Source organism: Balaenoptera ricei, chromosome 16 (assembly GCF_028023285.1).
Source record: "Balaenoptera ricei isolate mBalRic1 chromosome 16, mBalRic1.hap2, whole genome shotgun sequence".
Taxonomy (NCBI): domain Eukaryota; kingdom Metazoa; phylum Chordata; class Mammalia; order Artiodactyla; family Balaenopteridae; genus Balaenoptera; species Balaenoptera ricei.
Genome location: NC_082654.1, coordinates 99371953 through 99397098, shown reverse-complemented (window position 1 = coordinate 99397098; position 25146 = coordinate 99371953).

The window sequence follows — 25146 nt, the reverse complement described above, 5'->3', positions numbered from 1 at the left end:
GTGCTCATGGTGAGAGTTCCCATGGTGACAGTGCACATGGTGACAGTGCCCATGGTGATAGTGCTCACTGTGACAGTTCTCACTGTGGCAGTGCCAATGGTTACAGTACGCATGGTGACCTTTCCCATGGTGACAGTTCCCATGGTGATAGTGCTCACCGTGATAGTGCCAATGGTGACAGTTACCATGGGTACAGTGCCTATGGTGACAGTGCTCATGGTGACAGTGCCCACTGTGATATTGCTCAGGGTGGCAGTTCGCATGGTGACAGTGGCCATGATGACAGTGCTCATGGTGGCAATGCCCACAGTGACAGTGCTCATGGTGATAGTGCTCACGATGACAGTGCCTTTGGTGATAGTATCCATGGTAATAGTTCTCAATGTGACAGTGCCCATAGAGATAGTGCTCATGGTGATGGTGCTCATGGTAATAGTGCTCATGGTGACACTGCCCATGGTGACAGTGCCCATGGTGACACTGCCCATAGTGACATTTCCCATGGTGGCAGTGCTCATGGTGACAGTTCCCATGGTGACAGTGCTCATGGTGACAGTGCCCATGGTGACAGTGTCCATGGTGACAGTGCCTATGGTGAGAGTGCCCATGGTGACAGTGCCCATGGTGACAGTGTGCATGGTGACAGTGCTCATGTTGAAATTGCCCATGGTGAGAGTGCTCATGGTGAGAGTTTCCATGGTGACAATGTTCATGTTGACAATGCCCATGGAGACAGTGCTCATGTTGAAAACGCCCACGGTGACAGTGCTCATGGTTACAGTGCTCACAGTTACAGTGCCCATGGTGATAGTGCCCATAGTAATAGTGCTCACGGTGACAGCATCCATGTTGATATTGTTCATGGTGACACTACCCATGGTGATAGTGCTCATGGTGACAGTGCTCATGAAGACAGTTCCCATGGTTGCAGTGCCCATGGTGACATTGCCCACGGTGACAATGCTCATGGTGACAGTGCTCATGGTGATATTGCTCACGGTGATAGTGCTCACATTGACAATGCCCTTGGTGATAGTGCTCATGGTAATACTGCTCATGGTGATAGTGCTCATGGTGATAGTTCGTATGGTGACAGTGCCCATGTTGAAAGTCCCCATGATGGAAGTGCTCATGGTGACATTGCCCATGGTGACTGTGCTCATGCTGGCAGTGTACATGGTTGGAGTTCCCATGGTGAAATTCCTTATGGTGGCACTGCCCATGGTGACAGTGTTCATGGTGACAGTGTCCATGGTGACAGTGCCCATGATGACAGTGCTCATGGTGACAGTGCCCACGGTGACAGTGCTCATGGTGACAGTGCTCACGGTGACAGTGCCCTTGGTGATAATACCCATGTTAATAGTGCTCACAGTGACAGTGCCCATGGTGATTTTGCTCACGGTGACACTACCCATGGTGATAGTGCTCATGGTGATAGTGCTCATGGTGACAGTTCCCATGGTAACTGTGCCCATGGTGACAGTGCTCATGGCGACAGTGCCCACGGTGACTATGCTCATGGAGACAGTGCTCATGGTGATAGTGCTCATGGTGACAGTTCACATGGTGACAGAGCCCATGTTGAAAGTGCCCATGGTGACAGTGCTCATGGTGGCACTGCCCATGGTGACTGTGCTCATGCTTGCGGTGTACCTGGTTGGAATTCCGATGGTGAAATTCCTCATGGTAGCACTGCCCATAATGATAGTGCTCATGGTGACAGTGTCCAAGATGACAGTGCCTATGGTGACAGTGCCCATTGTGATAGTGCTCATAGTGACAGTGCCCACTGTGACAGTGCTCAATGTGACAGTGCTCACGGTGACAGTGCCCTTTGTGATAGTGCTCATGGTGATAGTGCTCATGGTGACAGTTCGCATGGTGGCAGTGCCCATGTTGAAATTGCCGATGGTGACAGTACCCATGGTGAGAGTGCTCATGGTGAAGGTTCCCACTGTGACAGTGCTCATGGTGACAGGGCTCCTGGTGACAGTGCCCTTAGTGATAGTGCTCATGGTGACAGTTCGCATGGTGATAGTGCTCATGTTGACATTGCCCATGGTGACCGTTCCCATGGTGACAGTACCCATGGTGATAGTGCTCATGGTGACAGTGCTCATGGGGACAGTGCACATGGTGACAATGCCCACGATGACAGTGCTCACGGTGATAGTGCTCAAGGTGAAAGTGCCCATTGTAATAGTGCTCACCGTGACATTGCCCATGCTGATATTGCTCAAGGTAACACTGCCCATGGTGATAGTGCTCACGGTGATAGTGCTCATGGTGACAATGCCCTTGGTGATAGTGCTCATGGTGATAGTGTTCATGGTAATAGTGCTCATGGAGACAGTGCTCACGGTGACAGTGCCCATGGTGACACTGCCCATAATGACATTTCCCATGGTGACAGTGCTCATGGTGAGAGTTCCCATGGTGACAGTGCTCACGGTGACAATGCTCACTGTGGCAGAGCCAATGGTTACAGTGCTCATGGTGGCAGTGTCCATGGTGGCAGTTCCCAAGATGACAGTGCTCATGGTGACATTTCCCATGGAAACAGAGCTCATGATGACAGTGTCCATGGTGACAGTGTACATGGTGACAGTGGCCATGTTGAAAGTGCCCATGGTGACAGTGCTCAAGCTGGCGGTATACATGGCTGGAGTTCCCATGGTGAAATTCCTCATGGTTGCCCTGCCCATGATGATAGTGCTCATGGTGACAGTGTCCATCATGAGAGTGCCCATGGTGACAGTGCTCATGATGACCCTGCCCATGGTGACAGTGCCCATGGTGACATTTCCCATGGTGACAGTGCTCATGTTGACAGTGCACACGGTGACATTGCCCACGGTGACATTTCCCATGGTGACAGTGTTCATGGTGATATTGCTCACGGTCACAGGGCCCATGGTTATAGTCCTCACGGTGATAGTGCTCATGGTGACAGTTCCCATGGTGACAGTGCCCGCAGTGACTGTGCTCATGGTGACATTGCCCACGGTGACAGTGCTCATGGTGACAGTTCGCTTGGTGACACTGCCCATGGTGACTGTGCACATGGTGACACAGCCCATGGTGACTGTGCTAAAGCTGCCGATGTACATGGTTGGAGTTCCCATGGTGAAATTCCTCATGGTGGCACTGCCCATGATGATAGTGTTGATGGTGACAGTGTCCATGGTGACAGTGCCTATGGTGAGAGTGCCCATTGTGATAGTGGTCACGGTGACAGTGCCCTTCGTGATAGTATCCATGGTAATAGTGTTCACAGTGACACTGCCCATGGTGATAGTGCTCATGGTGACAGTGCTCATGGTGATAGTGTTCACGGTGATAGTGCTCATGGTGACAGTGCCCTTGGTGATAGTGCTCATGGTGATAGTGCTCATGGAGACATATCACATGGTGACAGTGCTCATGTTGACAGTCCCCATGTTGACTGTGCTCATGCTGGCGGTGTACATGGTTGGTGTTACAATGGTGAAATTCCTTATGGTGGCACTGCCCATGATGATAGTGCTCATGGTGAAAGTGCCCATGGTGACAGTGTCCACGGTGACAGTGCCTATGGTGAGAGTGCCGATGTTGAAAGTGCCCATGGTGACAGTGCCCATGGTGACAGTGTCCATGGTGACAGTGCCTATGGTGAGAGTGCCCATGGTGACAGTGCCCATGGTGACGGTGCCCAAGGTGACAGTGCTCATGTTGACAGTGCCCACGATGACAATGCTCATGCTGAGAGTTTCCATGGTGACAGTGCTAACCTTAACAGTGTCCATGGTGACCGTTCCGGTGGTGACAGTTCCCATGGTGATAGTGCCCATGGTGACAGTGCTCATGGTGATAGTGCTCATGGTGACACGGCCCATGGTGAATGTGCTCATGCTGGCGGTGTACATGGTTGGAGTTCCCATGGTGAAATTCCTTATGGTGGCAATGCCCATGATGATAGTGCTCATGGTGAGAGTGTCCATGGTGACAATGCCTATGGTGACAGTGCCCATGGTGACATTTCCCATGGTGATAGTGCTCATGGTGAGAGTTCCCATGATGACAATGCTTATATTGACAATGCCCTTGGTGACAGTGCTCATCGTGACAGTGCCCACTGTGAAATTTCTCATGGTGACAGTGCTCACGGTGATAGTGCTCACGGTGATAGTGCTCACGCTGACAGTGCCCTTGGTGATAGTGCTCATGGTAATAGTGCTCACGGTGACGGTTCGCATGGTGACAGTGCCCATGATGAAAGTGCCCATGGTGGCATTGCTCATTGTGACACTGCCCATGGTGAATGTGCTCATGCTGGCGTTGTACATGGTTGGAGTTCCCATGGTGAAATTCCTTATGGTGGCACTACCCATGATGATAGTGTTCATGGTGACAGTGTCCATGGTGACATTTCCCATGGTGACAGTGCTCATGGTGAGAGTTCTCATGTTGAGAGTGCTCAGGTTGACATTGCCCATGGTGACCCTTCCGATGGTGACAGTTCCCATGGTGATAGTGCTCATGGTGACAGTGCTCATGGTGACCGTGCACACGGTGACAATGCCCACAGTGACAATGCTCACGGTGATAGTGCTCATGGCGATAGTGACCATTGTAATAGTGCTCACCGTGACAGTGCCCATGTTGATATTGCTCATGGTGACACTGCCCATGGTGATAGTGCTCACGGTGATAGCGCTCAGGGTGACACTGCCCTTGGTGATAGTGCTCATGGTGATAGTGTTCATGGTAATAGTGTTCATGGTGACACTGCCCATGGTGACATAGCCCATGGTAACACTCCCGATAGTGACATTTCTTACGGTGACAGTGCTCATGGTGAGAGTTCCCATGGTGACAGTGCACATGGTGACAGTTCCCATGGTGACAGTGCTCACGGTGACCGTGCTCACTGTGGCAGTGCCAATGGTAACATTGTTCATGGTGGCAGTGTCCATGGTGGCGGTTTCCAAGATGACAGTGCTCATGGTGATATTTCCCATGGTAACAGAGTTCATGATGACAGTGCTCATGGTGACAGTTCGCATGGTGACAGTGCCCACTTTGAAAGTGCCCATGGTGACAGTACCCATGGTGACTGTGCCCATGGTGACAGTGCCCATGGTGACAGTGCTCATTGTGAGAATTGCCATGGTGACAGTGCTAATGTTGACATTGCCCATTGTGACCGTTCCCATGGTGACAGTTCCCAAGGTGATAGTGCTCATGGTGACAGTGCTATTGGTGACAGTGCACACGGTGAGAATGCCCACACTTACACTGCTCACGTTGATAGTGCCCATGGTGATAGTGCCAATTTTAATAGTGCTCATGGTGACCGTGCCCATGTTGATGTTGCTCAAGGTGACACTTCCCATGGTGATAGTGCTCACGGTGATAGTGCTCATGGTGACACTGCCCTTGGTGATAGTGCTCATGGTGATAGTGCTCATGGTAATAGTGCTCATGTTTACGCTGCCCATGGTGACAGTGCCCATGGTGACACTGCCCAAAGTGACATTTCCCATGGTGACAGTGCTCATGGTGAGAGTTCCCATGGTGACAGTGCACATGGTGACAGTTTCGATGGTGACAGTGCTCATGGTGACAGTGCTCACTGTGGCAGTGCCAATGGTTACAGTGCTCATGGTGGCAGTGTCCATGGTGGCAGTTCCCAAGATGACAGTGCTCATGGTGACATTTCCCATGGTAACAGAACTCAGGATGACAGTGTCCATGGTGACAGTGCCCATGGTGAGAGTGGCCATGTTGAAATTGCCCATGGTGACAGTGTTTATGGTGACACTGCCCATGGTGACTGTGCTCATGCTGGCGTTGAACAAGGTTGGAGTTCCCATGGTGAAATTCCTCATGGTGGCACTACCCATGATAATAGTGCTCATGGTGACAGTGTACATCATGAGAGTGCCCATGGTAACAATGCTCATGGTGAAACTGCCCATGGTGACAGTGCCCAAGGTGATATTCCCATGGTGACAGTGCTCATTTTGATAGTGCACACGGTGACAGTGCCCACAGTGACAGTGCTCATGGTGATAGTGTTAATGGAAATATTGCTCATGGTGACACGGCCCATGGTTATAGTGCTCACAGTGATAGTGCTCATGGTGACAGTTCCCAAGGTGACAGTGCCCACGGTGATAGTGCTCACGGTGACATTGCCCACGGTGACAGTGCTCATGGTGAGAGTTCGCATGGTGACAGTGCCCATGGTTACAGTGCTCATGGTCACACAACCCATGGTGACTGTGCTAAAGCTGGCGGTGTACATGGTTGGAGTTCCCATGGTGAAATTCCTCATGGTGGCACTGCCCATGATGATAGTGTTCATGGTGACAGTGTCCATGGTGACAGTGCCTATGGTGACAGTGTCCATTGTGATAGTGCTCTCGGTGATAGTGCCCTCAGTGACAGTTCTAATGGTGACAATTCCATGGTGACAGTGCCCATGATGACCGTGCTCATGGTGACAGTGCCCACGGTGACATTTCTCATGGTGAGAGTGCTCACGGTGACAGTGCCCTTGGTGATAGTCCCCATGGTAATAGTGGTCACGGTGACATGGCCCATGGTGATATTGTTCACGGTGACGCTGCCCATGGTGATAGTGCTCACGGTGACATTCCCATGGTTACAGTGCCCATGGTGATATTGCTCACGGTGACACAGCCCATGATGACAGTGCTCATGGTGACAATGCCCATTCTGACAATGCTCATAGTGACAGTGCTCACGGTGACAGTGCCCTTGATGATAGTACTCATGGTAATAGTGCTCACGGTGACAGTTCCCATGGTGACAGTGCTCACTGTGGCAGTGCCAATGGTTACAGTGCTCATGGTGGCAGTGTCCATGGTGGCAGTTCCCAAGATGACAGTGCTCATGGTGACATTTCCTATGGTAAGAGAGCTCATGATGACAGTGTCTATGGAGACAGTGCCCATGGTGACAGTGGCCATGTTGAAAGTGCCCATGGTGACACTGCTCATGGTGTCACTGCCCATGGTGACTATGCTCATGCTGGCTGTGTACATGCTTGGAGATCCCATGGTGAAATTCCTCACGGTGGCACTGCCCATAATGATAGTGCTCATGGTGACAATGTCCATGGTGACATTGCCTATGGTGACAGTTCCCATTGTGATAGTGCTCACGGTGATAGGGCCCACAGGGACAGTTCTAATGGTAACAGTTCCAATGGTGACAGTGCCCATGATGACAGTGCTTATGGTGACAGTGCCCACGGTGACAGTGCTCATGGTGACAGTGCTCATGGTGACAGTGCCCTTGGTGATAGTACCCATGGTAAAAGTGCTCATGGTGACATTGCCCATGGTGATATTGCTCATGGTGACACCGCCCATGGTGATAGTGCTCAAGGTGATAGTGCTCATGGTGACAGTTCCCATGGTGACAGTGCCCATGGTGACAGTGCTCATGCTGACAGTGCTCACGGTGACTATGCTCATGGTGACAGTGCTCACGGTGATAGTGCTCAAGGTTACAGTTCGCATGGTGACAGAGCCCATGTTGAAAGTGCCCATGGTGACACTGCTCATGGTGGCACTGCCCATCGTGACTGTGCTCATGCTGGCGGTGTACATGGTTGGAGTTCCGATGATGAAATTCCTCATGGTAGCACTGCCCATGATGATAGTGCTCACGGTGAAAGTGTCCAGGGTGACAGTGCCTACGGTGACAGTGCCCATTGTGATAGTGCTCATGGTGATAGTGCCCAAAGTGACAGTGCTCATTGTGACAGTTCCTATGGTGACAGTGCCCATGATGATAGTGCTCATGGTAAAAGTTCCCACTGTGATAGTGCTCACGGTGAAAGTGCTCATGGTGACAGTGCCCTTGGTGATAGTGCTCTTGGTGATAGTGCTCATGGTAATAGTGCACATGGTGACACTGCCCATGGTGACAGTGCCCATGGTGACACTGCTCATAGTGACATTTCCCATGGTGACAGTGCTCATGTTAACAGTGCCCATGGTGACAGTGACCATGGTGAGTGTGCCCATGGTGACAGTGTCCATGGTGACAGTGCTCACCTTGACAGTGCCTTTGGTGATAGTACCCATGTTAATATTGCTCACGGTTACAGTGCCCATGGTGATAGTGCTCATGGTGATAGTGCTCATGGTGACAGTTACCTTGGTGATAGTGCTCATGGTGATAGTGCTCATGGTGATAGTCCGCATGGTGACAGTGCCCATGTTGAAAGTCTCCATGAAGGCAGTGCTCATGGTGACACTGCCCATGGTGACTGTGCTCTTGCTGGCGGTGTACATGTTTGGAGTTCTCATGGTGAAATTCCTTATGGTGGCACTGCCCATGATGATAGTGTTCATGGTGACAATGTCCAAGGTGAGAGTGCCTATGGTGACAGTGCCCATTGTGATAGTGCTCACGGTGATAGTGTCCACAGTGACAGTGCTAATGGTGACAGTCGCCATGGTGACATTGCCCATGATGACAGTGCTCATGGTGACAGTGCCCATGGTGACATTGCTCATGATGACAGTGCTCACGATGACAATGCCCTTGGTGATATTACCCATGGTAATAGGGGTCACGGTGACAGTGCCCATGGTGATATTGCTCACGGTGACACTGCCCATGGTGATAGTGCTCACGGTGATAGTGCTCATGTTGACAGTTCCCATGTTTACAGTGCCCATGTTGACAGTGCTCATGGTGACAGTGCCCACGGTGACTATGCTCATGATGAAACTTCTCACGGTGATATTGCTCATGGTGACAGTGCTCATGGTGACAGTTCGCATGGTAGACATGGCGAAGTTGAAAGTGCCCATGGTGACAGTGCTCATGGTGACACTGCCCATGGTGACTGTGCTCATGCTGGCGGTGTACATGGTTGGAGTTCCGATGGTGAAATTCCTCATGGTAGCACTGCCCATGATGATAGTGCTCAGGGTGACAGTGTCCATGGTGACAGTGCCTATGGTGACAGTGCCCATTGTGATAGTGCTCATGGTGATAGTGCTCATGGTGATAGTGCTCATGGTGACACTGCCCATGGTGACTGTGCTCATGCTGGCGGTGTACATGGTTGGAGTTCCGATGGTGAAATTCCTCATGGTAGCACTGCCCATGATGATAGTGCTCAGGGTGACAGTGTCCATGGTGACAGTGCCTATGGTGACAGTGCCCATTGTGATAGTGCTCATGGTGATAGTGCCCACAGTGACAGTGCTCATGGTGACAGTTCCTATGGTGACAGTGCCCATGATGACAGTGCTCATGTTGACAGTGCCCACGGTGACAGTGTTCACGGTGACAGTGCCCTTGGTGATAGTGCTCATGGTGATAGTGCTCATGGTGACAGTTCGCATGGTGATAGTGCCCATGTTGAATGTGCCCATGGTGACAGTACCCATGGTGACAGTGCCCATGGTGACAGTGCCCATTGTGACATTTCCCATGGTGACAGTGCTCATGGTGAGTGTTCTCATGGTGAGAGTGTTCATGTTGACATTGCCCATGGTGACTGTTCCCATGGTGACAGTTCCCATGGTGATAGTGCTCATGGTGACAGTGCTCATGGTGACCGCGCACACGCTGACAATGCCCACAGTGACAGTGCTCACGGTGATAGTGCTCATGGAGATAGTGCCCATTGTAATGGTGTTCACGGTGACAGTGCCCATGTTGATATTGCTGACGGTGACACTGCCCATGGTGATAGTGGTCACGGTGATAGCGCTCATGGTGACACTGCCCTTGGTGATAGTGCTCATGGTGATAGTGCTCATGGTAATAATGCTCATGGTGACACTCCCCATGGTGACAGTGCCCATGGTGACACTGTCGATAGTGACATTTCTCATGGTGACAGTGCTCATGGTGAGAGTTCCCATGGTGACATTGCACATGGTGACAGTTCCCATGGTGACAGTGCTCACGGTGATAGTGCTCATGGTGACAGTGCTCATGGAGACATTTCCCATGGTGACAGTGCTCATGTTGACAGTCCCCATGGTGACTGTGCTCATGCTGGCGGTGTACATGGTTGGAGTTACAATGGTGAAATTCCTTATGGTGGCACTGCCCATGATGATCGTGCTCATGGTGACAGTGTCCATGGTGACAGCGCCCATGGTGACAGTGCCCATGGTGACATTTCCCATGGTGATAGTGCTCATGGTGAGAGTTCCCATGGTGACAGTGCTCATCGTGGCAGTGCCCATAGTGACCGTTCCCATGGTGACAGTTCCCATGGTGATAGGGCTCATGGTTACAGTGCTCATGGCGACAGTGAACACGGTGAGAGTGCCCGCAGTGACAGTGCTCATGGTGATAGTGCTCATGCTTATAGTGCCCACGGTGACAGTAGTCATGGTGAAAGTGTTCACGGTGATAGTGCTCACGGTGATAGTGCTCACAGTGACAGTGCCCTTAATGATAGTGCTCACGGTGATAGTGCTCGTGGTGACAGTTCCCATCGTGACAGTGCCCATGGTGACAGTGCGCATGGTGACAGTGCTCAGGGAGATAGTGCTCACAGTGATAGTGCTCACGGTGACAGTGCTCTGGGTGATTGTGCCCATGGTGACAGTGTCCCTGGTGAACGTTCTCATGGTGACAGTGCTCATGATGACAGTGCCTACGGTGGCAGTGCCAATGGTTACAGTGCTCATGGTGGCAGTGTCCGTGCTGGCAGTTCCTAAGATGACAGTGCTCATGGTGACAGTTCCCATGGTAATAGAGCTCATGATGACAGTGTCCTTTGTGATTGTGCGCATGGTGACAGTGTCCATGGTGACACAGCTCCTGGTGACTGTGCTCATGCTGGCGGTGTACATGGTTGGAGTTCCCATGGTGAAATTACTCATGGTGGCACTGCTCATGATGATAGTGCTCATGGTGACAGTGTCCATGATGACAGTGCCCACAGTAACAGTGCTCATGGTGACACTGCCCATGGTGACAGTGCACACGGTGACAGTGCCCACGGTGACAGTGCTCATGGTGATAGTGCTAATGGTGATAGGGCCCATGGTAATAGTGCTCACCATGACAGTTCCCATGGTGATATTGCTCACGGTGACACTGCCAATGCTGTTAGTGTTCACGGTGATAGTGCTCAGGGTGAGAGTTCACATGGTGACAGACCCCATGGTGACAGTGCTCATGGTGACATTGGCCACGGTGACAGTGCTCATGGTGATACTGCCCATGGTGACAGTGCACACGGTGACAGTGCCCAGGGTGACAGTGCTCACGGTGATAGTGATCATGGTGATAGTGTCAATGGTAATAGTGCTCACCGTGACATGTCCCATGGTGATATTGCTCACAGTGACACTGCCAATGGTGTTAGTGCTCACGGTGATAGTGCTCATGGTGACAGTGTTCATGGTGACTGTGCTCATGCAGGCAGTGTACACTGTTGGAGTTCCCATGGTGAAATTCCTTATGGTGGTCCTGCCCATGATGATAGTGCTCATGGTGACAGTGTCCACGGTGACAGTGCCTATAGTGACATTTCCCATGGTGACATTTCCCATGGTGACAGTGCCCAAGGTGACAGTGTCCATGGTGACAGTGCCCATGGTGACAGTGCCCATGGTGACAGTGCTCAAGGTGACAATGCTCATGGTGACCGTGTCCATGGTGAGAGTGCTCATGGTGACAGCTCCCATGGTGACAGTGCTCATGGTGACACTGCCCATGGTAACAGCACTCATGGTGGCAGTGCCCATGGTGATAGTGCTCATGGTGACAGTGCCCATGGTGACAGTGCTCACGGTGATAGTGCCCACAGTGGCAGTGCTCAAGGTGACAGTGCCCATGTCGAAAGTGCCCATGGTGACAGTGCTCATGGTGATAATGCCCATGGTGACTGTGCTCATGCTGGCGGTGTACACGGTTGGTGTTCCCATGTTCAAATTCCTCATGGTGGCACTGCCCATAATGATAGTGTTCCTGGTGACAGTGTCCATGGTGACAGTGCAAATGGTGACAGTGCCCATGGTGACATTTCCCATGGTGACAGTGTTCATGGTAAGAGTTTCCATGGTGACAGTGCTCATGTTCACAGTGCCCATGGTAAAAGTGTCCATGGTCAACAGTGCCCATGGTGACAATGCTCATGATGAGAGTTCCCATGTTGACAGTGCCCATGGTGACAGTGCATATGGTGATAGTGCTCATGGTGACTGTGCCCTTAGTGATAGTGCTCAGGGTGACAGTGCTCATGGTGATAGTGCTCATGGTGACACTGCCCATGGCGATATTGCTCACGGTGATACTGCCCATGGTGATAGTGCTCTCGGTGATAGTGCTCATGGTGATAATGCCCATTGTAATAGTGCTCACGGTGACAGTGCCCATGTTGATATTGCTCAAGGTGACACTGCCCATGGTGATAGTGCTCACGGTGATAGTGCTCATGGTGACACTGCCCTTGATGATAGTGCTCATGGTGGTAGTGCTCATGGTAATAGTGCTCATGGTGACACTACCCATGGTGACAGTGCCCATGGTGACACTGCCCATAGTGACATTTCCCATGGTGACAGTGCTCATGGTGAGAGTTCCCATGGTGACAGTGCACATGGTGACAGTTCCCATGGTGACAGTGCTCACTTTGACAGTGCTTACTGTGGCAGTGCCAATGGTTACAGTGCGCATGTTGACCGTTCCAATGGTGACATTTCCCATGGTGATAGTGCTCACCGTGATAGTGCCCATGGTGACAGTTCTCATGGATACAGTGCCTATGGTGACAGTGCTCATAGTGACAGTGCCCACTGTGATAGTGCTCATGGTGGCAGTTCACATGGTGAAAGTGGCCATGATGACAGTGCTCACAGTGGCAATGCCCACGGTGACAGTGCTCATGGTGACAGTGCTCACGATGATAGTGCCCTTGGTGATAGTACCCATGGTAATAGTGCTCACTGTGACAGTGCCCATGGTGATAGTGCTCATGGTGATAGTGCTCATGGTAGTAGTGCTCATGGTGACACTGCCCATGGTGACATTGCCCATGGTGACACTGCCCATAGTGACATTTTCCATGGTGGCAGTGCTCCTGGTGAGAGTTCCCATGGTGACAGTGCACATGGTGGCAGTTCCCATGGTGACACTGCTCATGGTGACAGTGCTCACTGTGGCAGTGCCAATGGTTATAGTGCTCATGGTGACAGTGTCCATGGTGGCAGTTCCCAAAGTGACAGTGCTCATGGTGACATTTACCATGGTAACAGAGCTCATGATGACAGTGTCCATGGTGACAGTGCCCATGGTGACAGTGGCCATGTTGAAAGTACCTGTGGTGACAGTGCTCATGGTGACAGTGCCCACGGTGACTATGCTCATGGTGACAGTGCTCATAGTGATAGTGCTCATGGTGACAGTTCGCATGGTGACAGGGCCCATGTTGAAAGTGCCCATGGTGACAGTGCTCATGGTGGCACTGCCCATGGTGACTGTGCTCATGATGGCGGTGTACATGGTTGGAGTTCCCATGGTGAAATTCCTCATGGTAGCACTGCCCATGATGTTAGTGCTCATGGTGACATTGCCTATGGTGACAGTGCCCATTTTGATAGGGCTCACGGTGATAGTGCCCACAGTGAGAGTGCTCATTGTGACAGTTCCTATGGTGACAGTGCCCATGATGACAGTGCTCATGGTGACAGTGCCCACTGTGACAGTGCTCACGGTGACAGTGCTCACGGTGACAGTGCCCTTGGTGATAGTGCTCATGGTGTTAGTGCTCATGGTGACTGTTCGCATGGTGACAGTGCCCTTGTTGAAAGTGCCCATTGTGACAGTACCCATGGTGACAGTACGCATGGTGACAGTGCCCATGGTGACAGTACCCATGGAGGCCATGGAGCATTGAGATGACAGTGGTCATGGAGCATTGTGATGAAAATGGTAATGGATCCTTGTGATGACAAGTGTCCTGGGACCTTGTGATGACCATGTTCATGGAGCATTGTGATAACAGTGGTCATGGCGAATTGTGATGACAATGTCATGGGGCATTGTGATGGCAGCGGTCATCTAGAAATGTGATTAAAGTTATTATGGAGAACAGTAATGAGAGGGGCCATGGAGCATTGTGATGACAAGTGTCATGGAGCATGGTGATGAAACGGACATGGAGCATTATACTGACAAGTGTTCTGGAGCCTTGTGATGACAAGGGCATGGAGCATTGTGATTACAGGGGCCATGGAGCAGTGTGATGAAAAAGGCTTGGAGCACTGTGATGACAAGGGCCATGGAGCATTGTGATTACAGGGGTCATGGGGCATTGTGATGAGTGAGGTCATGGAGCATTGAGATGAAACGGGTCATGGAGCACTGTGATTACAGGGTCCATGGAGCATTGTGATGACAAAGGCCATGGAGCATTGTGATGACAGGTGTCATGGGGCATTGTGCTGAAAGCGGTCATGGAGCATTGCGATGAAAAGTGCTATGGAGCATTGTGATGACAAGGGTCATGGATCATTGTAAAAACAGGTATCATTGGGCATTGTGATGACAGGGGCATGGAGCTTTTTTATGTAAGTTGCCATGGAGAATTGTGATGAAAGGGATCATGTGGATTTGTAATGACAAGGGCCATGGAGCATTGTGATGAAACACATCTTGGAGTATTTTGATGAAAGTTGTCATGGAGCATTGCGATGAAAAGCACCAAGGAACATTGTGATGACAAGGGCCATCGAGCATTGTGATGACAAGTGTCATGGAGCATTGTGATGACAGGTGTCATGGAGCATCGTGAAGACAAATGCCATGGAGAATTGTGATGAGATGTGGCCTTGGGCATTGTGATGAATGGGGTCATGGAGTAATGTGATTACAGGGATCATGGAGCATTGTGATAACAAGTGACATGGAGAAGAGTGATGACAGGCGTCATAGAGCATTGTGATGACAAGTGCCATTTAGCATTTTGATGACAGGGGTCATCAGGCATTGTGTTGACAGGGGTCACGGAGCATTGTGATTACAAAGCCCATAGAGCATTGTCTTGACAGGGGTCATGGAGCATTGTGAAGACATGGTCCATGGAGCATTGTGAAAACAAGATTCATGGAGCATTGTGATGACACGGGCATGAAGCATGGTGATGACAACACACCTGGAGCATTGTGATGACAAGGGCATGGAGCATTGTGATTACAGGAGACATGGAGCATTGTGATGACATTGGCAGGGATCATTGTGATTCCAGGGATCATGGAGCATTGTGATGACAAGTGTCATTGAGCAATGGGATGACATGGGAATGGAGTATTATGATGACAAGTGTTCTGGAGCATTGTGATGACAAGGGCATGGAGCATTGTGATTACAGGGGTCATTGAGCATTGTGATTACAAAGACCATGAGGCATTGTGATGACAGGGGCCTTGGAGCATTGTGATGACAATGGTCATCAAGCATTGTGATGACAGGGGTCATAGAGCATTGTAATGAGAAAGACCATGGAGCATGGTGATGACAGAGGCCATGGACCATTGTGATGACAAGGCCATTTACCATTGTGATTACAAGGGTCATGGAGCATTGTGATGACAAGGGCAGGGAACCTTTTGGTGACCGGGGTCATGGAGCATTTTGATGACAACTTTCATGGAACGTTGTGATTACAGGTGTCATGGAGCATTGTGTTGAAAGGGGACATGGAGCAGTGTGATTACAGGGTCCATGGAGCATTGTGAATACATAGGCCATGGAACAATGTGATGACAGGGGTCATGTAGCATTGTGATGACAGGGTCATGGAGCATTGTGATTACAGGGGTTATGGGGCACTGTGATGACAGGGGGCATGGAGCATTGTGATGAAAATTGTCCTGGAGCTTTGTGATGACAGCGGTCACAGAGAATTGGGATGAAAGGTATCATGGAGCATTGTGATGACAACGGTTATGGATCATTTTGATGACAGGGGTCATGGAACATTCTGATAGCAAGGTTCATAAAGCATTTTGATGACAGGGGTCATGCAGCATTGTGTTGACACGGGCATGGAGCATTGTAGTGATAGGATATCTGGAGCATTGTGATGAAAAGGGGATGGAGCATTTTGATGACAGGGTCCAAGGAGCATTCTGCTGACAAAGGCCATAGAGCATTGTGATGACAGGGATCATAGAGCATTGTGATGAGAAAGACCATGGAGCATGGTGATGACAGAGGCCATGGAACATTGTGATGACAAGGCCATGTACCATTGTGATTACAAGGGTCATGGAGCATTGTGATGACAAGGGCAGGGAACCTTGTGGTGACTGGGGTCATGGAGCATTTTGATGACAACTTTCATGGAACGTTGTGATGACAGGGTTCATGGAGCATTGTGTTGAAAGGGAACATGGAGCAGTGTGATTACAGGGTCCATGGAGCATTGTGAATACATAGGCCATGGAACAATGTGATGACAGGGGTCATGTAGCATTGTGATGACAGGGTCATGGAGCATTGTGATTACAGGGGTTATGGGGCACTGTGATGACAGGGGGCATGGAGCATTGTGATGAAAATTGTCCTGAAGCATTGTGATGACAGCGGTCACAGAGAATTGGGATGAAAGGTATCATGCAGCATTGTGATGACAACGGTCATGGATCATTTTGATGACAGGGGTCATGGAACATTCTGATAACAAGGTTCATAAAGTATTTTGATGACAGGGGTCATGGAGCATTGTGTTGACACGGGCATGGAGCATTGTAATGATAGGATATCAGGAGCATTGTGATGAAAAGGGGATGGAGCATTTTGATGACAGGGTCCAAGGAGCATTATGCTGACAATGGCATGGAGCATTGTGATGAAAAGGGGATGGAGCATTTTAATGACAGGGTCCAAGGAGCATTGTGCTGACAATGGCATGGAGCATTGTGATGAAAAGGTTACTGGAGCACTGTGAGGAAAGGAATCATGGATCATTGTGATATCAGGGGACATGGAGCTTTGTGAATACAAGGGTTAAGGAGCTTTGTGATGACACGGTCAAGGAACATTGTGATGACAAGAATTCTGGAGCATTGTGATGAAAGGGCATGGAGCATTGTGATTCAAGGTGACAAGGAGCATTGTGATGATATGGGCAGAGAATTTTGTGATGACAGGGGTCATGGAGCATTGTGATGAAAAGTGTCATGGAACATTGTGCTGACAGGGATCATGGAACTTTTTGGTAAGAGAGGCCGTGGAGAATTGTGATGGCAGGCGTCATGGGGCATTGTGATGACAGGGGTTATGGAGCATTGTGATGTCAAGGGCGTGGAGCATTGTGATGACAGTGGTCATGGAACATTGTGACGATAAGGGCATCGAGCCGAGTTAGGGACAGTCTAGCGGCCTTGGGACTAAATTCAGTGCCTGAATTAGGCACAGCATAAGGTCTTTAGTTAGCATAAGAGGTAGGACATTACCTCAGGACAGGTTTAGGGTAAAGGCTTGGAATCGTGTCAGGAAATGACCTAAGGAGAGTGTGAAGACCTTTGTTACGGAGACTTTCAGGGACTTATTCAGAAGCAGTGTTAGGGCTTCAGGTAGGGACAGCATCAGGGCCTGACTTAGGGAGAACGACAGGGCCTGAGTGAGGCCTAAAGTCAGGCCCTTAGCTGGGGACACTGTCAGGGAATGACTTAGGAGCAGCATCAGTGCCTTTGTTGGATCAGCTTTATGTTCTTAGTTAAAGACATGACCGGAGCCCTAGTTAGTCACAGCGTCAAGGCCTCAGTTAGGGAAAGCTTCAGGGTCTGAGTTACAGACAGCCTCAGGTCTTCACTTAAAGACAGCGACAGGGCTTTCTTAGGGACAGTGTCAGGACCTTGGTTAGAAATGAGTCAGGATATTAGCTCAGGAGAGTGTCAGGATTTTAGTTATTGCTGGCAGCTGGGCCTATATTAAGGACAGATTCCGGGCCTTTGTTAGATTCAGTGTCATGGCCTTCGTTAGGAGTAGTCAGGGCCTTAGTTAGGGAGAGCATTAGGGTTTCAGTTAGCATAAGATGCAGGAGATTATCTCGGGACAGAGTCAGGTCCCAGGCCAGAGATAGTGAAAGGAAATGACCAAGGGATAACGAGAAGACCTTAGTTATTGAGAGCATCAGGGCCTTAGTTAGCAGCAGCGTGAGCGCCTTAATCAAGACCAGCACCAGGGCTTGATGTACGGACAGCGTCAGAGCCTAACTAAGGTACAGCAACAGGGCTTAAGTGAGGCCTATCTTTAGGGCCTGAGTAAGGGACAGTATCAGGGCATGACTTAGGAGCAGCATAAAGGCCTCTGTAGGATCAGCATTAGGGTCTTCGTTAAAGCTATTATCAGGGCCTCCGTTAGGGATAGCCTCAAGGCCTCACTTAGGGACAGCGTCAGGACTTACTTTGGGAAAGTTTCAGGACCTTGGTAAGACATGGGTCAGGCTATTAGCTCAGGATAATATCAGGTGTTCAGATATTGACGGCAGCAGGGCCTTAGTTAGAGGCAGTGTCAGGGCCTAAGTTAGGACTAGCATCAGAGCCTTTGTTAGGTACAGTGTCAGTGACTGAGTTAGGTGTAGTGTCAGAGCCTTAGTTAGGGACAGTGTCAGGGCCTGCATTAGGACGAGCCTCCAGGCCTCAGTTAGGGACAGGTTCACGGCCTCGGACCTAAATTCAGGGCCTCATTTAGGGACAGAATCAGGGATTTAGCTAGCATAAGGGGATCTACAGCTGAAAGCAACCTGAACACCACCACAAGCAGATGCAGAAGTGAACCATGCACGCTCCTATGAAGGAATATTCCACAGCAGTTGAGTACATTTTGTTTAAAGTTAGTAACACTATAAAAATTATGTTTTGAAGAAAACTATATTCAGAAGATGAAAGAATCTCGTTCTAAAGAATCTCTTTAGCTAATCTCGACATTAGCTAAAGAGAAGGTTAGGTTAAGGTGTACGGAGAATGTCAGGAAATGACCTAGGGATAGTGTCAAGACCTTAGTTACTTAGCACATCAGGACCTAATTTAGGAGCAGTGAGTGTCAGGGCTTCGGGGAGGAACAGCGTCAGAGCCTGACTTAGGGAGTGGGACAGGGCCTGAGTGAGGCCTAGCATCAGGCCCTTAGCTGGGCACACTGTCCGGGCATGACTTTGGAGCAGCATCAGCGTCTTTGCTGGATCAGCATTAAGGTCTTCGTTAGGTACATGATCAAGGCCTGAATTAGTCACAGCTTCAAGGCTTCAGTTCAGGAACGCTTCAGGGCCTGAGTTAGGAACAGCCTCAGGTCTTCACTAAGGGACAGCGTCAGGGCTTACTTTGGGACAGTTTCAGGACCTTGGAAAGACATATGTCAGGATATTAGCTCAGGATAATGTCAGGACTTTTGATAGTGATGGCAGCAGGGCCTTAGTTACAGACGGTTTCAGGGCCTGAGTTAGGCCTAGCATGAGAGACTTTGTTAGGTACAGTGTAAGGGACTGAGTTAGGAGTAGTGTCAGGGCCTTGCTTAGGGACAGTGTCAGGGTCTGATTTAGGTGTACTGTCTGAGACCTAGTTAGGGCCAGTTTTAGGGCCTGAGTTAGGATTAGTGTCAAGGCCTTATTTAGGACCAGTTTTAGGGCTTTAGTTTGGACTAGCAACAAAGCCTTTGTTAAGTATCATGTCAGGGCCTGAGTTAGGTGTAGTGTCAGGGCCATTGTTAGGGACAGTATGAGGGCCTGACTTAGGAGAAGTTCAGGGCCTTAGCCAGGGAAAGTGTCAGGGCCTTAGTTAGGGACATTATCAGGGCCTGAATTAGCAGTAGTGTCCAAAGTCCTTAGTGAGGAGAGTAAGGAGTAAGTCAGGACTCAGGCCCTGACACTGTTCTTAAGTAAGGCCCTGACATTACCTGGAACACAGGTCCTGATCTGATTCCTATCATAGGCGCTGATGTTGGACTTAACTAAGGCCCTGACACTGGTCCTAACTAAAGCTGTGACATTACTCTTAACTCAGGCCCTGACACTGTCCCTAACAAAGCCTTTGACACTACTCCTAAATCAGGCACTGACACAGTCCCTAAGTAAGGCCCTGACATACACCTAACTCAGGCCCTGACACTGTCTCTCACTAAGGCCCTGATACTACTCCAAACTCAGCACTGACACTGTCACTAACTAAGGCCCTGACACTATTCATAGCTCACGCCCTAACACATCTCCTAAATCATGCCCTGACAATGTCCCTAACTAAGGCCCTGACACTACTCCTATCTCAAGCAATGACATTGTCCCTAACTTAGGCCCTGACTCTACTCCTGACTCAGGCACTGACACTGGCCCTAACTTAGGCCGTGATGCTACTCCTAACTAAGCAACTGACACTGTCCCTAACTAAGGCCCGGACATTACTCCTTACTCAGGCACTGACAATGTCACTAACTAAGGCCGTGACACTACTCCCAAAATAGGCATTGAGACTGTCCCTAAATACTCCCTGACAGTACTCCCAACTCAGGCACTGACACTGTCCCTAACTAAGGCCCTGACACTACTCCCAAACTAGGCACTGACATTGTCCCTAACTAAGGCCTTGACATTACTCTCAACTCAGGCACTAACACTTTCCCTAACTAAGGACTTGACACTACTCTTAACTCAGGCCCTGGCACAATCCTTAACAAAGGCCTGCCACTACCCACAACTCTGGCACTGAGAGTGTCCCTAACTACGGCCATCACACTACTCCTAACTCAGGCACTGACGCTGTCCCTAAGTAAGGCCCTGACACTACTCCCAACGCAGGCACTGACGCTGTCCCTTACTAAGTCTCTGACACTACTCCCAACACAGGCATTGACACTGTCCCTAACTAAGGCCCTCACACTACTACTTACTTAGGCATTGACACGCTACCTAACTAAGGCCCTGAGACTACTTCTACCTCAGACCCTGACACTGTCCCTAACGAAGGGCCTGATACTACTCCCAGCACAGGCACTGACACTCTCCCTAACTAAGGCCTTGACACTACTTTTAACTCATGCCCTGATGCTGTCCCCAAAAAAGACCCTGAGACTATTCCCAACTCAGGCACTGACACTCTCCCTAACTAAGACCCTGACACTACTCCCATTGCAGCCACTGACACTGTCCCTAATGCCCTGACACTACTTCCAACTCAGGCACTGACACTGTCCCTAACTAGGCCCTGACACTACTCCCAATTCAGGCCCTGACACTGTCCCTAACTAAGGCCCTGACATAACTCCCAACTCCGGCACTGACACTTTCTCTAACTAAGGCCCTGAAACTACTCCCAACTCAGGCACTGACCCTGTCCCTAACTAGGCCCTGACACTACTCCCAACTCAGGCACTGACACTGTCCCTATCTAAGGCCCTGACATAACTCCCAACTCCGGCACTGACACTTTCTCTAACTAAGGCCCTGAAACTACTCACAGCTCAGGCACTGACCCTGTCCCTAACTAGGCCCTGACACTACTCCCAACTCAGGCACAGACACTGTCCCTAACTAAGGCCCTGACATAACTCCCAAACCCGGCACTGACACTTTCTCTAACTAAGTCCCTGAAACTACTCACAACTCAGGCCCTGACACTGTTCCTAACTACTGGTCTCAGACTACTCCTATCTTAGGCCCTGACACTATTCCTAACACAGTCACTGACACTGTCCCTAACTAAGGTCCTGAGACTATTTCTACCTCAGACCCTGACACTGTCCATAACTTAGGCCATGTCACTACTCCCAACTCAGGCACTGACGCTGTTCCTAACTAAGGGTCTGACACTACTCCAAACTGAGACACTGACACTCTTCCAAATTAAGGCCTTGACACTACTCTTAACTCAGGCCCTGACACTGTCCATAATAAAGACCCTGACAAAAATCCCAACTTAGGCACTGACAATGTCCGTAACTAAGGCCCTGACACTATTCCCATCTCAGCCACTGACACTGTCCCTAACTATGGCCCTGACACTACTCCCAACGCAAGCACTGGTGCTGTCCCTAACTAAGGCACTGGCACTACTCCCAGCTCGCCCTGGCGCTGTCCCTAAGTAAGACTCTGACACTACTCCCAATTCAGGCAATGACAGTGTCCCTAACTGAGGCAATGATACTACTCCCAACTCAAGCACTAAGGCTCTGGATCATTGTGATGACAAGCGCCATGGAGCATTGTGATGACAAGGGCCATGGAGAATTGTGATGACGGGTCCTGGAGCATTGTGGCGACAAGGGCCATGGAGCATTTTGATTTCAGGTGTCATGGGGCATTGTGATGAAAGTGGTCATGGAGCACTGTGATTAAAGTGGTCATGGAACATTGTGATAAAAATGGTTAGGTAGCATTGTGATGAAAAGTGCTATGGAGCATTGGGATGACAGGGGTCATGGAGCATTGTGATGACAAATGCGTGGAGATTTGTGATGACGAGGACCATGGAGCATTGAGATTATAAGGATCCTGCAGCATTGTGATGACAGGGGCCATGGAGCATTTTAATGACAAGGGACATGGAGCATTGTGATGACAGAAGTCATGGAGCATTGTGGTGACCAGCGGCATGGAGCATTGTGAAGAAAGGGGTACTGTAACATTGTGAAGAAAGGGTCAAGGAGCATTTTGATTACAAGGATCATGGAGCATTGTGATGACAAGGGTCATGGAGCATTGTGATGACAAGAGTCATGGAGACTTGTGATGACAGGGGGCATGGAGCTTTGTGATTTCACAGACATGTAGCATTTTAGACAAGGGTCATGGAGCATTGTGATGAAAGGGGTCATGGAGCATTGTGATGATAAGGGCATGGAGCATTGCGAGGACAATGTCATGTAGCATTGCGATGACAAAGGTCATGGAGCATTGTGATGACAGGGGTTATGGAGCATTGTGATGACAAGGGCGTGGAGCATTGTGATGACAGTGGTCATGGAACATTGTGACGATAAGGGCATCGAGCCGAGTTAGGGACAGTCTAGCGGCCTTGGGACTAAATTCAGTGCCTGAATTAGGCACAGCATAAGGTCTTTTGTTAGCTTAAGAGGTAGGACATTAGCTCGGGACAGGGTTAGGGTAAAGGCTTGGAATCGTGTCAGGAAATGACCTAAGGAGAGTGTGAAGACCTTTGTTACTGAGACTCTCAGGGACTTATTCAGAAGCAGTGTTAGGGCTTCAGGTAGGCACAGCATCAGGGCCTGACTTAGGGAGAGCGACAGGGCCTGAGTGAGGCCTAATGTCAGGCCCTTAGCTGGGGACACTGTCAGGAAACGACTTAGGAGCAGAACCAGTGCCTTTGTTGGATCAGCTTTAGGCTCTTAGTTAAAGACATGACCGGAGCCCAAGTTAGTCACAGCGTCAAGGCCTCAGTTAGGGAAAGCTTCAGGGTCTGAGTTACAGACAGCCTCAGGTCTTCGCTTAAAGACAGCGACAGGGCTTTCTTAGGGACAGTGTCAGGACCTTGGTGAGAAATGAGTCAGGATATTAGCTCAGGAGAGTGTCAGGATTTTAGTTATTGCTGGCAGCAGGGCCTATATTAAGGACAGATTCCGGGCCTTTGTTAGATTCAGTGTCATGGCCTTCGTTAGGAGTAGTCAGGGCCTTAGTTAGGGAGAGCATTAGGGTTTCAGTTAGCATAAGATGCAGGAGATTATCTCGGGACAGAGTCAGGTCCCAGGCCAGAGATAGTGAAAGGAAATGACCAAGGGATAACGAGAAGACCTTAGTTATTGAGAGCATCAGGGCCTTAGTTAGCAGCAGCGTGAGCCCCTTAATCAGGACAAGCGCCAGGGCTTGATGTACGGACAGCGTCAGAGCCTAACTAAGGTACAGCAACAGGGCTTAAGTGAGGCCTATCTTTAGGGCCTGAGTAAGGGACAGTATCAGGGCATGACTTAGGAGCAGCATAAAGGCCTCTGTAGGATCAGCATTAGGGTCTTCGTTAAAGCTATTATCAGGGCCTCCGTTAGGGATAGCCTCAAGGTCTCACTTAGGGACAGTGTCAGGACTTACTTTGGGAAAGTTTCAGGCCCTTGGTAAGACATGGGTCAGGCTATTAGCTCAGGATAATATCAGGTGTTAGGATATTGACGGCAGCAGGGCCTTAGTTAGAGGCAGTGTCAGGGCCTAAGTTAGGCCTAGCATCAGAGACTTTGTTAGGTACAGTGTAAGGGACTGAGTTAGGAGTAGTGTCAGGGCCTTGCTTAGGGACAGTGTCAGGGTCTGATTTAGGTGTACTGTCTGAGACCTAGTTAGGGCCAGTTTTAGGGCCTGAGTTAGGATTAGTGTCAAGGCCTTATTTAGGACCAGTTTTAGGGCTTTAGTTTGGACTAGCAACAAAGCCTTTGTTAAGTATCATGTCAGGGCCTGAGTTAGGTGTAGTGTCAGGGCCATTGTTAGGGACAGTAGGCGGGCCTGACTTAGGAGAAGTTCAGGGCCTTAGCCAGGGAAAGTGTCAGGGCCTTAGTTAGGGACATTATCAGGGCCTGAATTAGCAGTAGTGTCCAAAGTCCTTAGTGAGGAGAGTAAGGAGTAAGTCAGGACTCAGGCCCTGACACTGTTCTTAAGTAAGGCCCTGACATTACCTGGAACACAGGTCCTGATCTGATTCCTATCACAGGCGCTGATGTTGGAGTTAACTAAGGCCCTGACACTGGTCCTAACTAAAGCTGTGACACTACTCTTAACTCAGGCCCTGACACTGTCCCTAACAAAGCCTCTGACACTACTCCTAAATCAGGCTCTGACACTGTCCCTAACTAAGGCCCTGACATACACCTAACTCAGGCCCTGACACTGTCTCTCACTAAGTCCCTGATACTACTCCAAACTCAGCACTGACACTGTCACTAACTAAGGCCCTGACACTATTCATAGCTCACGCCCTAACACATCTCCTAAATCATGCCCTGACAATGTCCCTAACTAAGGCCCTGACACTACTCCTATCTCAAGCAATGACATTGTCCCTAACTTAGGCCCTGACTCTACTCCTGACTCAGGCACTGACACTGGCCCTAACTTAGGCCGTGATGCTACTCCTAACTAAGCAACTGACACTGTCCCTAACTAAGGCCCGGACATTACTCCTTACTCAGGCACTGACAATGTCACTAACTAAGGCC